Source organism: Tamandua tetradactyla, chromosome 26 (genome assembly GCF_023851605.1).
Source record: "Tamandua tetradactyla isolate mTamTet1 chromosome 26, mTamTet1.pri, whole genome shotgun sequence".
NCBI lineage: Eukaryota > Metazoa > Chordata > Mammalia > Pilosa > Myrmecophagidae > Tamandua > Tamandua tetradactyla.
This window is the reverse complement of record NC_135352.1, coordinates 10358722-10375917: the sequence shown is the minus strand read 5'-3', so window position 1 is coordinate 10375917 and position 17196 is coordinate 10358722. Positions and strand designations below refer to the sequence as shown.

General features: G+C 37.6%; 1 long non-coding RNA gene across 2 annotated transcripts in view; it reads right to left on the bottom strand.

Moving 5' to 3' along the window:
• Positions 1–1822: 1822 nt before the first annotated feature.
• LOC143669928 (uncharacterized) overlaps positions 1823–17196 on the bottom strand; it is a 47014-nt gene continuing 31640 nt past the window's right edge. For both annotated transcript variants that reach the window (XR_013169129.1, XR_013169128.1), the window contains exons 2-3: positions 2438–2570; positions 1823–2098 (exon numbers count right to left, since the gene is read on the bottom strand). This is a non-coding gene — a long non-coding RNA (uncharacterized LOC143669928). The remainder of the gene's footprint in view (positions 2099–2437; positions 2571–17196) is intronic.

Genomic DNA, 17196 nt, shown 5'->3' with positions numbered 1-17196 from the left:
CTGGTCACTGATTGGTCCCTGCCTGTGTAGACTCTATCCCATGGGTTCCTTCTTTTATTTGAAAAGATCTCACTGCCCTCTTTTGGTATCTCAGAATCTGCTCACTCTGTGCAAGGAGATCTGAACTCAGAAGATCAATGCAAGGAGTTTTCAGTGCCTAGTCAAGGTTCCTTTCACTGCAATGGTGATTTTCTTGGCATTGCCAAACTTCATCCCAGAAGGCAGGGGTTCATTTCTTCTGGATTGTGAAAAAGATACACTCAGCAAGGGCAGAGGGTGGGCCACGGTGGCTCAGCAGGCAAACTTCTTGCCTGCCATGCCTGAGACCCGAGTTCGATTGCAGGTGCCTGCCCATGCCAAAAAGAGAAGAGGGCCTGGCACATAGCAGATTCTCAATACATATTCTGTGAATGAATACAATTCTTAGGTACTTGTTGTGAGTTGGAGAACTGCTTTGAATTCAAATGACAGTTCAGTATTTTTAAAGCTTTATCATGAAAACATCTCAAGGGATTTTTAGGCTTTAATACTTAATGTTTTAAGTATTCCCATTTTTATCCCTAATATTATATTTTTTAAAAAAATGGATTTGGGCTCTGTCAGTTAAGAAACAAACATTTTTGCAAGAAGGATCACAATGGCTGCCCAAGGAGAACCCCAAGTTCTGTTTAAACTCGTGCTGTCTGGTAATAGTGGTACAAGAAAAATATGATTGCTAAATTTGAGAAATACATTGTCATCTTAGTTATTGAAGTCTATCACCCTGTGTTTCTTACTAATAGCAGACCCTTTAAATTCAATATATGGGACATAGATCTGGTGGCCTGGAAAGTGGCCATTATATTCAAGTGCTGAGTGGCATTATAATGTTTTATATAACATTGAGATGACAAGATGGCACCCAAATGGTATTGTGACCTGTTATGAATATGTGAAAACATTGCCATCAGGTTGTGCAGCAACAAAGTGATATTAAGGACAGGCAAGTTGAGGCAAAATCCATTGTCTTCTACTGAAACAATCTTCAGTACTATCACAAGAAGGCTGAAAGTTACTACAACTTGGCTTGCTAGAAAACTAACCGACAATGGAAACTTGGGGTTTGTCACCACACTAGTTCTTGTCCCACAAAAGGTTGTTATGGAACCAGCTTTGGAAGCTCAATATGAGCATGATTTAGGGATTATGCACAAATCTCCTTTTCCAGATGAGAGTGATGCTTTCTGAGAAAATGAAGTTGGAGCCCAGTGTCAAAAGTCTAGTTGTGTAGGCAACTAATCTTGTGGTATTCATAGTGCAGAAAAAGTGGGATACAAATGGAATATATTTAAAAATAAAAATTAACAAGGCTAATAGGAAATACTTCAGAGAGTATTTTTCTTTCTATAGTTTAGTGTTTTTTTCATGGGCAGTCACTGGGAAATGAACCCGGGTCTCCAGTATGGCAGGCGAGAAGTCTGCCTGCTGAGCCACTGTGGCCCATCCTTTTTTTAGTTTTGATAAATGCATTTAATTATAATGGAGAAAAAATAAACTTTTAATTCAATTGGCAAAAAACTGAATCCTTAAGCATGTGAAAATTTCTTGAAAATTTTAAAAAAATGCAAAATATTATTATCATAAGATGCTGAGAAATATTTGTAAATCTTTAAAAGTTGAAATTTCATTTATCTACATTATGAGAAGAATTAACAACTAAATATATATGGTCTTATGCTAATTCTATATCAAAATGAATTCAAAATGTCATTTTCAATGAGCAAATCAACACAATTATACAAATTTATTCATATTCTCTTTTTTGTTTCTTTGTTTCCTTAATATGAGCCTATTATTTCTGGTTTTTGGCCATGACTGTGGAAAACTAATAATTTCAACGAGTCTATTTGTTACTCAACTTTCTCCACCTTCCAACCCTCAATTATTTCCTTGGTCTGAATTAAGACAATTATCCCATTGGAAAAATAATAGGTTTGGCACACTGGCCCCAGACTGATTATTCTGATCATAGGCTATTTACTGAAATTAAATGTGATTGGCCACCTGCTGGCTGGGCTACACAGTTTCCAAATTTTTTGTCTTCTGTCTGCATCTATTTCTGCAAAGGAAAAGAGGTGAGAATAAGTGATTCTAGTCTATATTTTAAAATTAACCAAATAAATTATTTTCCACAAAGTTCCCTTCATTGCACACTCCATCCTTATTTCCTGGTATTAAATATTTCTTCTGGTCATTCATTTATTCTGAAGTCATTTTTAAAAACAGGTTTTTAATTTTAAAATAGTTTCAGCTTTACAAAACAATTACAAAGATAATACAGAGAGTTCCCATATACTCCATATCTAGTTTTCTCTATTATTAGCATCTCACACTATATGGTACAATTTTTACAATTAATGAACTAATATTGATCTATTATATTAATTAAAGTTCATACTTCATTCAGATTTCCTTAGCTTTCACTAAGGTCCTTTTTCTGCTCCAATATTCCATCCAGTATGTATTACATTTAACTGCCATGTTTCAGACTTCTTCACTGGGACAGTTTCTCAGACTTTGTTTTTGATGACCTTAACAAATTTGAGGAAGACTGATCAGTTGTTTTGTAGAATACCCTTCAATTAGGACTTGTCTGATATTTTTCTCATGATTTAATTGAGGTTATGAGCCTTTTGCAGGGAGGAATATTGCAGAAGTAAATTTCCACCCTTTTCCCATCATATCAAGAGTATATGCTATCAACCTGATTTATCACTGTTGATGCTGACCTTGATAATCTGGCTAAGGTAATGTTTGTCAGGTTTCTCCACTGTAAAGTTAGGACTTTTGGGCTTCTTTCCACACTGTACCTTCTGAAAGGAAATCATAATAGATAGCCCAAACTTCATGAGTGGTAGCTATGCTCCACCTCTATGAGGGCAGAGAATCTACATAAATTATCTGGAGTTCTGCACTGGAGATTTGTCTCCTTGCCCCATTTATTAACTTATCCAATCATTTATATCAGTATGGGTTCATGGATATTTATTTTATATATTAGGTTATAATCCAATACTATTTCATTTTGTGGTTCAAATTGTTCAAGCTTTGGTAGTTGGGAATTCTTACAAATGGCACTGGTGTCTCTCTCATAGACCCCCATCATTGATTAGGTTTTTTAATTGAGCACTTCCCTACTTTGGGCACTATCAAATACTTCAGTCTCATCTTCTATATTTCCTGCCCCGTCCTAAAATCAGTCATTTCTCCAAAGAGTTCTGGTTTTGTTTACTGGAAAATAGATGCTAGGTGTGCTCACTGCTGTTGCACATTGATACTTATAGGCCCTGCAGCTGACAGAGCAAGGAAATGTATGTGTAACTAACCTGCATTGGTATATATCCCTAGAAATATTTCTATATGTAACCATCTATATCTACTAGCTAACATGAGTTCATACTGATGTTTTCAGATCTAATCCCTTTCCACATGGATCATTCTAGCCCCCTCCCCTTGCTTACCTGTAATTTCCACTCTAACAGTGAGAAACCTGGCCCCCACCAATTGCCATCCATTTATTTAATTGTTCAATTCCAGTATACATTTGTAATGGCACCAGAATTATTAGCCAAGCATTTATTTTTGAATAGTTTTTAGTAGGCTATGCGTTGCCTGAATATGAGCTGAATGTTTTTTTTGTTTTTTTTTTTTTTACATGGGCAGGCACTGGAAATTGAACCTGGGTCCTCGGGCATGGCAGGCAAGCACTCTTACCTGCTGAGCCACCGTGGCCCTGAATATGGTTTTTAATAATCTTCATTAGTTAAATTTCGTTATCATCGCCTCACAATTTAAACATGCCTATTAGCATGAACATATGCTCAGAGATTATATTAGCAATGAGAAAGCATTATGAATAATTTTAGAACACTCATTCTCCCCCATTTGAGATGATGAGACTCAGTCTAGAGATGTGCAAGCTCAAGTTCACACAGATGAGTTAAATATAGCCCCAAGGAACTGAACAGAGAAAAAGCCTAGATTTTTCATTACCCATGCACAGAAACAATGGAGATGGACAAGAAGATAGGAAAATATTTGGTTCTTTTCCCTTTATAATTCTAATTCTATAATTTAGAGACATTAATGCTTAAAAAAATAAGTTACCCACAGATATCCTTCTAATGACTAGAAATGATTTTTAAGATGTCTTCCAGCAATAAAATTATCAACAAAATAATAAAAATTCATGTTGGTATTGATGGAAAACAGCAACACAGAATTAATGAGATGCTTTCCTGAATTCAGAGGAAAAGGGAAAGGAGAGAAGTTGTCAATAAGAGGATTGGAGAATGGATATTTCACCAATATTGTAAATCAAAACAAAGAAGGCAGAGAAAATCATCTGTTTTGAAAGTTCTAGGTAGAGCAATAAATCTTGCAACTGAAGTAAAAGATAAGATGATGAAATTGTATTTGCCTATGAAATAATTGGCTACCTGGAAAATAGAAGAATATTAACTGAAAAGCTCCTAGAATTAATAAGAGAGTAATAAGTGGTAGGATAGAGAGCAATTATCAAAAAAATTATGACCTCCATTTGTGTATTAGTAATAACCAGATAGAAACATCATGGTGTGAAAGAACTGCTAACATATATAAAGGGAATATAAAAGCATTGAAATTGAAAGGACAATAAACAGAGTCCTCAGGGCAAAGAGGTTAGAAAATGTAGCTTTAATTAAGAGGGGCAAACATTGAATGATTTTGCACTGCCTTTTTTCTCCTGTGCTGCCTTTGGAAAAGGAGATAATAATTCTAAGGCCAATACTTACCTGTCTCATATGGTTCTTAGGAGACAGACATGTTATACATGCAAAATGAATATTAGCACACTTAATCCTCATCATAATCCCAGGAGGTAGCCCTCTTATCTTTTTGATTTCACACATAAAAAATCAGGCATTGAAATAATTGGTAGCTTTGTCACAGTCACCCAGCTTCTGGAGAAGTCAGGCTGGTTGTCCCCAGGATCCTTGCTTAGAATTCTATGCTTAATGAAACCATGACTAGGCAAACATCATTTCTAAGATTCATATATGTTCAAGCCCAATTCATGAGAACAAAAAGTAATATTATTGTGGAATCAAAGCTCTGGTTAGTAATAAAATGTGATTCTATCTGGATTATTCAATTTGCATATATCTTTCAGAAATTCTTTACCCAGCAGTTTCAGAGAAACTGGTTACTGGGAAAGGATTCAAGCGTTCTATAGCTGTCACATAATAGACTTAGAAATAGTAACTATATACACAATGATTTCAAACCTTAAGAATGAACATAAGAATTATGTAGTATTTATAAAGCAAAAATAAAATACTTACAGAACACAGGCCAGGCTAATGGGAAAGATGAAAGAATAAGGAGCGCCATTACTCACTCATTCCTCCAAAACAGCTAGTAAACAGGCAAGAACTTTCTGAAGCAATTGTTCTGGAGATCCGGGGGGCAGAGGAATACTGTATAGTATCCAGGAATGAGCAGGAGGAAGAGGCTGAAAAATTGTTATAAAAAGACTGAATAGCTCTCTCTGCATGATTAGACTGACAAAGGAAAAGGGAGAGGACACAAATACTTAAAATCAGAAACGAAAATGGGCATATTAGTATTAATAGCTGAAATAAAAAGAACAATTAGAGAATAAAATGAACAACTGTATACAAATAAATTAGACAACCTAGATAAAATGGACAAATTCTTAGAAACACACAAACTATTTACTTTGATTCAAGAAGAAATAGAAGATCTCGACTAACTAATCACTGGTAAAGAGGTTGAATCAGTCATTTAAAACCTCCCAGCAAAGAAAAGCCAAGGACCAGATGACTTCACAGATGAATTCTACTAAACATTCCAAGAAGACTTTATTCCAATGCTGCTCAAACTCCTCCAAAAAATTGAAAGGGAGAAAACATTCCCTGATACATTCTATGAGGCCAACATCTTCATACCACAAGAAAAGAGAACTACAGACCAATATTTTGTGAATATAGATGGAAGAATCCTCAGCAAAATAGCAGCAAATCAAATCCATCAGCATATGAAAGGAATTATATATCATGATCAAGTGGGATTTATCCCTGGTATGCAATGTTTGTTAAACATAAGAAAATGAATTAAAAGAATGAAGGGGAGAAAAAAACAAAACATGTTCATCTCAATTGATGAAGAAAAGGCATCTGGAAAAATCCAGCCCTCTTTCTTGATAAAGCAATTGGAAGAAAAAAAATCCATTTACCATATCTACCAAAGGAATAAAATATCGAGGAATCATCGTAACCAAGGATGTACAGGATAATACATAGAAACAACAAAACACTGTTAAAAGAAACTAAACAGCATCTGAATATATGGAAGGACATTTTGGGTTCGTGGACTGGAAGATTAAGTATTGTCAATATATCAATCCCACCTAAAGCAAATTATAGATTCAATGCAATCCCAATCAAAATTCCAACAACCTTCTTTGCAGAAATGTAAAAGCCAATCATCAAACTTATTTGGAAGGATAAAGAACCCTAAATAGCTAGGCCATCTTAAAAGGAATAATAATTTGGAGGACTCTCACTTTCTGATCTTAAAATATATTGCAAAGCCACAGTAATCAAAAGAGTGTGGTACTGGCCCAAGAAAAGACATGTAGACCAATGAAATCATATTAAGAGCTCAGAAATCAATCCTCACATTTATGGCCAATTGATCTTTGGCAAGCAAGGAAAGCCCACTGAATGAGGGAAGAATATTATCTTCAACAGAGGGATCTCCATTTATGAAAACAGAAAGAAGACCCCTACCTAACACCATATACAAAAAATCAACTTAAAATGGATCAAAGATCTAAATATAAAAGCCAGAACTACAAACTTCTAGGACAAAATGTAGGGAGGTGTCTTCAAGACCTTGTGTTAGGTTTCTTAGATTTTACACACAAAGCACAAGCAAAAAAAGAAAAAGAGAAAAATGGGACCTCACCACAATCTAAAAAAAACAACATGCTTCAAAGGATTTATCATGAAAATATCATAAAGGTTTAATAACCATAATATACTAAAAATCCATCAATTTAAGAAAAAAAGACAAACCAATTTTTAAATGGGCAAAAAACTTGAATACACTTCTCTCCGAAGAAGATATTCAAGTGGCCAGAAAGCACTTGAAAAGATGCTCAACATCATTAGCCATCAGGGTAATGCAAATTAAAACCACAATGAGATACCATTTCACACCTAATGAATCCCATTAAAAAAAAAATTACAAGTGTTGGTGAGGATGCAGAGAAGGAGAAACACTCATTCATTCTGGTGGCAGTGTAAAATGAGACACACACTGTAGAAAAGAGTTTGGCAGTTCCTCAGAAAGCTAAGTACAGAACTACCATGTGACCTGGCTGCCCCACTTCTAGGTATATATACAAAAGAATCAAAATTGGGAATTCAAAAGATTTTGGCACAGGGATGTTCATGTAGCATTATTCACATTTGCCCAAAGATGGAAGCAATCCCAGTTACTATCAATTGGTGAATGGATAAATAAAATGTGGTATATACATACAATGGAATATTATTCAACAGTAAGAAGAAATGAGGTTCTGATCAATGAGAGAGCACAGATGAATCTTGAAGACATGGTGTTGAGTAAAATAAGCCATGCACAAGAGAACAAACATTGTATGATCTCACTGATTTGAAACAATTAGAATAAGCAGACTCATAAAGTCAGAAGCTAGAATACAGGTTACCAAGGAACAAGGTGGGAATAGGGAATGGGAAATGAAGGCTTAAAATGTACAGGGTTCTTATTTGGAATGATGGAAATGTTTTGGTAAGGGATGGAGGTGATGGTAGCACAACATTGTGAATGCAATTAACAGTAATGAAATAAATATCTGAATATGATCAAAAGGGAAAATGTTAGATTATACATACAGTAACAGAATAAACATTTAAAAAATTATCTATGGGGTGGTGTGATGGTGGCTCAGTGGCAGAGTTCTCGCCTCCCATGCCAGAGACCCAGGTTCTATTCCCAGTGCCTGCCCATGAAAAAAAAAATTATCCATGGAAAGACACTACAAAATGAGCCCTAAATTAGGCTATAGACTTTAATTTATATTACAATTATAAAAATCTGTTACTATCAATTGTAACAAATGTCCTTCCCCAATGAGATTGTTGTTAGTGAAGTGCTATATGGGAATCCTGTATTTTATGCATTACTGTTCTGCAAATCCACAACTTCTCTAATAAAGGAAAAATAGAATAACTGAAATACCAATATCAATGGAGGGGTTCAACAGCAGAATGAAGGAGGCAGAAGAAAGAATTAGTGTACTAGGAAGAAGGACAATAGAATTTGCTCAATCTGAACAGTAAGAAAATAGACTAAAAAATAATGAACAGAGCCATGTGCATGTAAGTCTGTAATAAAAGATCTTATATTCATGTCATTGGATTCCAAGAAAGAGAAGAGAAAGGGAAGGGGTTGAAAAAATAATCTAGGAAATAATGGCTGGAAACTTCCCATTTTCCTTAGACACTAAGGGCTCTTTTCAAATAATTAAGATGGCACTGACAATCCATGGCATTTGCTGGCAAAATATCACCATTTGATTCCCCTAATCATTCTCTTATACGAGGCAAGGCTCTGGGTGAGTGTGTTTTTAACATCTTAACAGGGTTTTGTGGAATGTAGACATATAATGATGTTGGCTGGTTGTTCTTAGGTATACATTATGAGAGAAAGTGATGAGCTAAAGGCTTAAAACTTATGACAAACACCGTATGAAAGACATAAAAGTTTCTATGTGTACTCTGAAAGAAAGTCTTATTTCCTGTGGTCACAGACTCAACATCTCTGAAAACCAGACCCAGAGTCTCATTGTGTCAGTAGAGATTTTCAACATAAACTGAATTGTCAACCTTGTAGGGTCTCTGCTGATAAAGTAAGGGCTTTGACTGGAAAAGAATGGGGACATATGGGTTGATAATGATGGCAGTGGGAACAGGGAAACCCTGGATTCTGCTGAGTTTTTGCCAGATAGACTGTAATGGTCTAGTCTGAGGAAACAGCCACACAATCTCCTCCCTGCCCTAAGGAGACAGTTACCTGACCTCCAGCCTGACCTGAGGAAACAGCTTCCTGGTCTCCAATCTTCCTGAAGAGTTTACCATTCAACATCCATTTAAAGAGTTTAACCCTTCAGTGCCTGCTAAATGTGTAACCACCTCCCGTGGGGAAGCCATCTTCACTCCCATGTGTGGGTGATCTATCCTGTTTTCCCAGAAGAAACTGCAATAGAATGTCCTGAAGTAATTGGCTTGAAAGACACTTCTAATTTTTGTCATGACCCACCACCACCACTGCCCTCTTCTTAAAGACCTATAACTATACTAAAGTCCCCACAGACCCTGAAAGATGAGGTACAAAGTGTGACCATGAGGAGGTATGCTACACTCCATGCAAAAGAACTGCATGAGTTTTCTAATATATATAGATAGAAATCCGAGAATATACAAGGGAATGGATATTAAAGGCGTGGGATAATGGTGGAAGGAATATAAAGTTGGATCAGACTGAATTTATTGATATGGCCTACTAAGCAGAGAGTCTGTGTTCAACGTTGTAGTTCAAGGGGTTGGAAAAGGCATTAACAGTTTGTTTGGGTGGTCAGTTTAAACCTGAGGTTAAAATGCCAGAATTTCCCTGATATAATGTAGATGAGGGGATTCAAAGGCTTAGAGAGATGGGAATGTTAGAGTGGATTTATCATGGAATACCTGCTCACACACCCCAGGAATGTCCAGAGGATGCACTGTTTTATCATGACTTTGAGGAAATAAATTTGTGAGGTTGGCGCCATCATTCTTGAAGAGCTCTGTATTCACACTTTTATGCAGGTCAGATATTACTATGGGAACTTCTGTCACTGGGCTGGAATTCTTAAACACAGTGGGGATGATCATATCCCGAGATGGCAGAAGCCATGTGTCAACAATTAATCACCATGGACAAGGTGAGTGTAGCTACCATTATGAACAGTAGACTCAATGCAGCAGTCAAAATAATCTGACTCTCAGAGACTTACGGGATTGGCTAGTAGACTTCAGTAGTCTCTGACTCTCAGAGACTTATGGCACTGGGTACCTAAAAGTAAAATAGATGGGCAGTCTACTAAATTCTTGAGTGAGCCGTATAAGGAGAAGCATTCTAGGTCAAGTGAAAGGAAGTTTAACTTGAATTACAAAGACAGGGAGTCATGACCCCTTAATCAATTCCCAGACTTGAGACAATTTACAGATTCAGAAATCTTGGAATGAGCAGAAAGCTAGGTACCCTTGGAGAAAGATCATGTTTCACTGCCAAAAATTTACACTGTTGACTTTCCTCCCAGCCTTCCCCAAGTAGACATACAGCCTTTTACCAGGGCAACTGCTCATTGGGGAAAAGAAGATGATCAGCTCTTTCATGGATTACTAGACACTGGCTCAAAAGTGACACTGATTTCAGGAGACCCAAAACATTGCTCTGGTCTGAGTGGGGGTTAAGGAGGTCAGGTGATCGATGGTGTTTTAGCTCAAGTCCATCTCACAGTGGGTCTAGTGGGTCCAGTGGGTCTGAGGTTATTTCCCCAATTCCAGAATGCATAATTGGAATTGACTAACCCAGCAACATGGACTTCCGCTTACCAACACTGACCTGGCTATGGCCACTGCTGAGTGTGCAATCTGCCAGCAGCAGAGACCCACACTCCATCCTGGATATTGCACCATTCCCCTTGGTGATCAGCCTGCTATCTGGTGGCAGGTTGTTTATATTGGACCACTCCCATCATGGAAGCAGCAGCAATTTGTTCTACCTGGAAAAGACACATACTCCGGATATGGATTTACCTTCCCTACATGCAATGATTCCACCAAACTATCATCTGTGGACTTATGGAATGCCTTGTCCACCTCATTATGGTATTCCATACAGCATTGCTTCTGACCAAGGTACCCACTTCACAGCAAATAAAATGCAGGAATGAGTACATGCTCATGGAATTCTCTGGTCTTAACATGTTCCCCATCATCCTGAGGCAGCCAGGCTGATAGAACAGTGGAATGGTCTTTTGAAGACCCAATTATGGTGCCAACTAAGTGGCAATACCTTGCAGGGCTGGTGCAGTGTTCTCCAGGAAGCTGTGTATGCTCTGAATTAGTATCCACTGTATGGTGCTATTTCTGCCATAGCCAGTATTCACAGGTCCAGGAATCAAGGGGTGGAAATGAGGGTGGCACTACTCACTACCAACTCTAGTGATCCACTAGAAAAAATGTTGCTTCCTCTCCCTGTAACCTTAAGCTTTGCTGGTCTACAGGCCTTAGTTCCAAAAGGAGGTATACTCCTAATGGGAGACACAACAATGATTCCTTTGAACTGGAAGTTAAGACTGCCACCTGGCCACTTTGGGCTTCTCATGCCTCTGAATCAATAGGTTTCTAGTTTGCTAGCTGGCGGAATGCAATATACGAGAAACAGAATGGCTTTTAAAAGGCGGAATTTAATGAGTTGCTAGTTGGACAGTTCCAAGGCTGAGAAAATGTCCCAGTTAAAACAAATCCTTAGACATGTCCAATTTAAGGCATCCAGGGAATGATACCTTGGTTCAAGAAGGCCAACGACGTTCAACATTTCTCTCTCAGCGGAAGGGTGCATGGCGAATATGGTGGCATCTGCTGGTTTTCACATGGCTCTACCAAAAAGGGACTCTCTCCAAAATGTTTCCTCTTTTAAAGGATTCCAGCAAGCAACTCCACCTTCAGTGGGTGGAGACACACCTCCACGGAAATCATCTAATCAAAAGTTACCACCCACAATTAGGTGGGTCACATCTTCATAGAAACAATCAAAATGCTCCCACCCAGCAATATTGAATGAGGATCAAAGGGCATGGCTTTTCTGGGGTCCACCACAGATTCAGACCGGCACAACAGGCAAGGAAGGGTATTACTGTACTGGCTGACATGACAGATCCTGACTAACAAGGGGAAATAGAACTCCAACTACGCAATGGAGGTAAAGAATTTTCCTGGAATATAGGAGATCCCCTACAATGTTTCTTGGTACTGTCATGCCCAGTGATTAAAGTCAATGGAAAACTGCAACAACCCAATCCAGGCAGGACTATCAATGGCCCAGAAACTTCAGGAATGAAGGCTTGAGTCACCTCACCAGGCAAAGAACCACGGCCAGCTGAAGTGCTTGCTGAGGGTAAAGGAGCATGGAATGGGTGGTGGAAGAAAGTAATGATAGATACACCACATGACCAGTTACAGAAATGAGGTCTGTGATGGTACAAATATTTCCTCTTTGTTTTTTTATGAGTATGTTTGCATTTATACTTAAAGAAAATATCTTGTTTTCATCTTATCATACAGTATAAGTTGTATTGTTCATGTTACAGCATTTAAGTTACAGTATATCAAATTTAAGGGCAAATATTACCTATGTACTTGCACCCTATTTTGAAGGGTTTTATCATATTTCTGGTTATATACAGGACAATTGAGTATTGTTAAGTGAAATGTATGTCTGTCATTGAGGTCTATTTAGAGACTAAATATGGTTTAAGGTGATGTGTTAGCCACCAAGTCAACAAGCGTGATGGTTAGGTTCAGGTGTCACCTTGGCCAGGTGATGGTGCCCAGTTGTCTGCTCAGGCAAGCACTGGCCTCCCTGTTACTGCAAGAATATTTCCTGGCTGGTTGAAAAATCAGAAAGCTAGTTTATTAAATCATCAGTTTATTACATCTGTGGCTGATTACACCCACGATCAACTAAGAGTGTGTCTTCCACAATGAGAGAAGCCAATCTGCTGGATTTCATTCAATCAGTTGAAGAGTATTAAGGGAGAAAAGAGAATTTTCACTTCTTCAGCCAGCCAGACTCTCCTATGGAGTTCGTCAAGGACCTTCATCAGAGTCGTCAGCTTCGTGATCTGCCCTATGGATCTTGAACTCTTGCATCCCTACGGTTGTGTGAGACATTTTTATAAATCTCAGATTCACAGATATCTCCTGTTGGTTTTGTTTCTCTAAAGAACCCTGACTAATACAATACACAGTGTGTTTTCTAACCACATAGAACCAAATTAGAAATCAATAACAGAAGGATAACAAGAATATCCCAGAACACTTGAAACTAAACTACAAAATTTTATGTAATTCATGTGTCAAAGAGGAAAGAAATTTTAAAAATACATTGAGCTGATTGAAAAGAAAATACAATATCAAAACCTATTGGGCACGGCTAACACAAGCCTGAGAGAGGAACTTTTTAACACTCAATGCACCTATAAGGAAAAAGGAAATGTCTCAAATTGGTAATCTAGATTCCCATCAAGAACCTCAAAAAAATAAGGGAAAATAAACCCAAAGCCAGTACAAGGAAGAAATATTGTAAACAGGAATACAACAGAGAATAAAAGAAAGAACTTGTTCTTTGAAAAGATCAATAAAATTGGCAAATCTTTAGTAAGACTATCAAAGAAAAACACAGGCAATGCCAGTTCTCACCACTCTTATTCAACGTAGTCACTATACTATATACTTTCATGTGTGAAATTTCGTTTCATTCCAGCATAATAGGTTGCATTCAAAAGTAACTTGGTGGGCGGGCCACGGTGGCTCAGCAGGTAAGAATACTTGCCTGCCAAGCCCAAGAACCTGGGTTCGATTCCCGGTGCCTGCCCATGTAAAAAAAAAAAAAAAAAAAAAAACAAAAGTAACTTGGTGATTTCTAATTTTTGACTCAATAATGATAAACCACTTCACACATTCATTTCATAAATACATGTTGAGTACATTTCATGTTGAGTACAACATGTAAATACATGTTGAGCACAATGTTACATGTTGGGGAATACAATAGTGAACAAGATGCATATATCTACATGCACACACATACATACATAGCTATCATGAGCTTGCTTATTTTGTTTTTTCTCTCCCTACCCATAGGTAAGCTCTATGAGGTCAGGGGTGTTTTCTGTTTGTTGTGGTGGTTTTTACTTTTTCTGCTGGGACTGGAGTGGTGTCTAACAGTGTAAATACTCAATAATACTTATTGAAGGAATGAATGAATGAGATAGTTAAGAAAGGCTTCATAAGAAGGAAACATTCAACACTTAAAGATGGAACCATTCACGCCAGGAGAGTAGGAGGAGAACACCTTTCTAGGAAGAGGAGATAGCAGCTACAAAGGCTTTGAGGAGAGAAGGACCTGGACATGTAAGAGGAATTTAAGGAAGCTGGTGTGTTGGGCAGTGGCAGGAGGTGAAGTTGGAGACATGGGCAGAGCAAGATTTTGCTGTGTCTTCAGGCCAAGATAAAGATTGGGTTTTATTGTAAATGCATTGGGAAGAGAGATAAGCAAGGTAATGGTATAATAATCTGATTTGGTTTTAAATGATCACTTTTGCTTCCTTGAGTAAAAACAAGGGATAGTGAATTACAAAAACTAATAAGTGATAGTTAAGAGAAAATTGCAATAGTGGTAACACTATTAGCCAATATTTATTGAACACTTATTCTTGTCAGGGCTGATTTAAGGGCTTTATACATAGTATCTCACTTAAATAAAACTTTAATTTAGTTACTTGATAAATTCTCTCAATAATTTTAAAATTATTTTTTCTTAAATTTTGGGTTTCCATTTTATAATCCACTTTAGTATATCATCAGATATGGCAAAAAATTTTTTTTGTTATTTTAAGGTTACTATGTTACCATTTAATCAGGCTCTAAAGACGACACTATGATTCCAAGGTATTCCATCATCTTAGCAAATTTGAAAAATTTTTCAACAGATGACCTCATTGGTGTGAAATAATTAGAGTACTCAAACTCATAGAGTCAATATCTTGAATAAAGTTTACCAGGGGATGAGGTGGGGGCAGAGAATGAGGAGTTAATGCTCAAATTGTACAGGATATCTCTTTGGGTTAATCATAGAGTTTTGGTAATGGACAGGATAGTGGTAGCACAACATTGCTAACATACTTAACAGCGCTAAATTGTATATTTGAATGTGGCTAAAAGGGAAAATTCTAAGTTGTATATATGTTACTAGAATAAAAATTTTTAAAAATAGGACTGTACAAGACAGTGAACAGTAAATGATGGACTACAGTTAAATAGTACAATTATAAAATTATAAAAATGTTCTTTCATGAATTATAACAAATGTACCACACTAAAGCTAGGTGTTAATAATAGGGTGGCATTAGGGAACTCTGCATTGTATGCAAGATCTTTCTGTACACCTACAACTTTTCTAATAAATTAAAAATGGGGAGGGGCAAAAAAACAACAACAAGAATTACGATAGACTCTTTTTTTTTTTTTTTTTTTTTTAACATGGGCAGGCACCGGGAATCGAACTCCGGTTCTCTGGCATGGCAGGCAAGTGTCCTTGCCTGCTGAGCCACCGTGGCCTGCCCACAGTAGATTCTTAAGCATTTGAAAATAGTGTTGGAAGAAGAATAGCAACCCAGCGGTGTATGAGAAAATCTGAGTCGGGGATATGCTAAGGTGGGAATTCAGTCAGGAAATGAATAGGGTCATCTAGGCATTACATGGCAAAGCTTAGACTAAGATTAATACAATTGCAGTGGGAAATACACAAGGAAGATAAACACAAGAAAAGCAGCAAAAGTAAAATGGAAATATTTGACGTCTGAATATGGTAGAAGCATGGAGAGGGGAATGAAAGATACCCTCAAGGCTTTGAGAAAGAAGGGTATAAGGTCACTGTTAGTGACCTGCTCAGATTCCCTTTATCTGTCCCTTGCATCTGTCCCCCTAGCTGCTGTGGGTATTGTCTGCTAAGGCTACAGTCACATCTTTCTTGAGAGAAACACCTTTTTGAAGCTTCTTGCCCTCAGCAGAGGGATTGAATGGCCCTTCCCCCAAGTGCTAGGAAAGTTGCACTCTCTCTCCAAGGTCAGCTCCCAGCCAATGACTGCTGGGATACTTATCTGGGATATGCCTCAAGGTAAGACAACTCTGGAGCCATTCAAGCTTCAGAGCTCCCTGTGGGTCTTAGGTTGAGACTAGACTTCAGCTGAAATCTTATCTTTGCTTAGCTTCTGCTTGTGCCTTATCTGTTTCCCCACCTCTTAACTGATTTCTCCTAAGAGCACTTCCTCAATGTAAGTGATTACACAAGAATCACTGTCTAGGGTTTTGCTTCTGTGGCTTCTGGCCTACATTAGTAGAGCAGGACAATCCTGGGGCAACCGACAGAAAAGGGAAAGTAAGACAGGGGTGTTAAATTGTTCGATATCAAACGTTTCCCAACACAGTGTGCGTTTTCTTGGAGCTACTCAACGTGGCATGGGTAGGATCATAGCTATGGGAGAAAATCATGAGATATTGAAGAAGGAAGGCACATTTCAAGTACACTTGATCTAAAATTGACTTTTTTTTAATCAGTTCTTTAGAGAGCCAAATGCCCATTGAACCCTAAGTGCATTTTATTGCGCGACCTAAATTTTAAATTTTAGGTACTTTTCAAATAGAGGACAGAGACTCTGTGAGCACCTAGGGATCAGCAAAACATCCCAAACAATTTTTCAAATGCTTTATTTTTGGCAAAACTCGAATTAATTCACTCTGCAAGCACTCTTCTCTTTACTTTTTAAAACCCTCGGGCATTTCAAAGGAAATTTTATCCATATGTTTCTGATTCATTTACATTTTAAGTCATAAAAATGTTATTTTTATAAGAGCTGTCTGATATCCAAGAAACTTTCTGAGCCTTTCGTTTAAGCTCTTTAAAGTCCTGTTGGTTGGAGCCAGGGAGTAGACATGGTGTGTGATGCACCACCCGAAAATGTAATCCAGACAGGCTCAACCATCTACTGACCTCAGAAAAATGCTTACCACATTCAGCCAAAAAAAAAAAAAGAACAGCAAAGAGATGATCAAGAAAGTTGGCCTAGACACCAGAGAATTCTTGAGAAACACAAGAGAAACCAATGGTAAATGATACAAAGGTTAAAGTGGGATTCATCAGTGTGTCACTGATATGTTTGGAGATGTAAGGACAATACCATACTACATTGCAGCAAGCTATTGTTGCCGGCAGCTTTCAGGAAGATCTGTAGACCTGTAG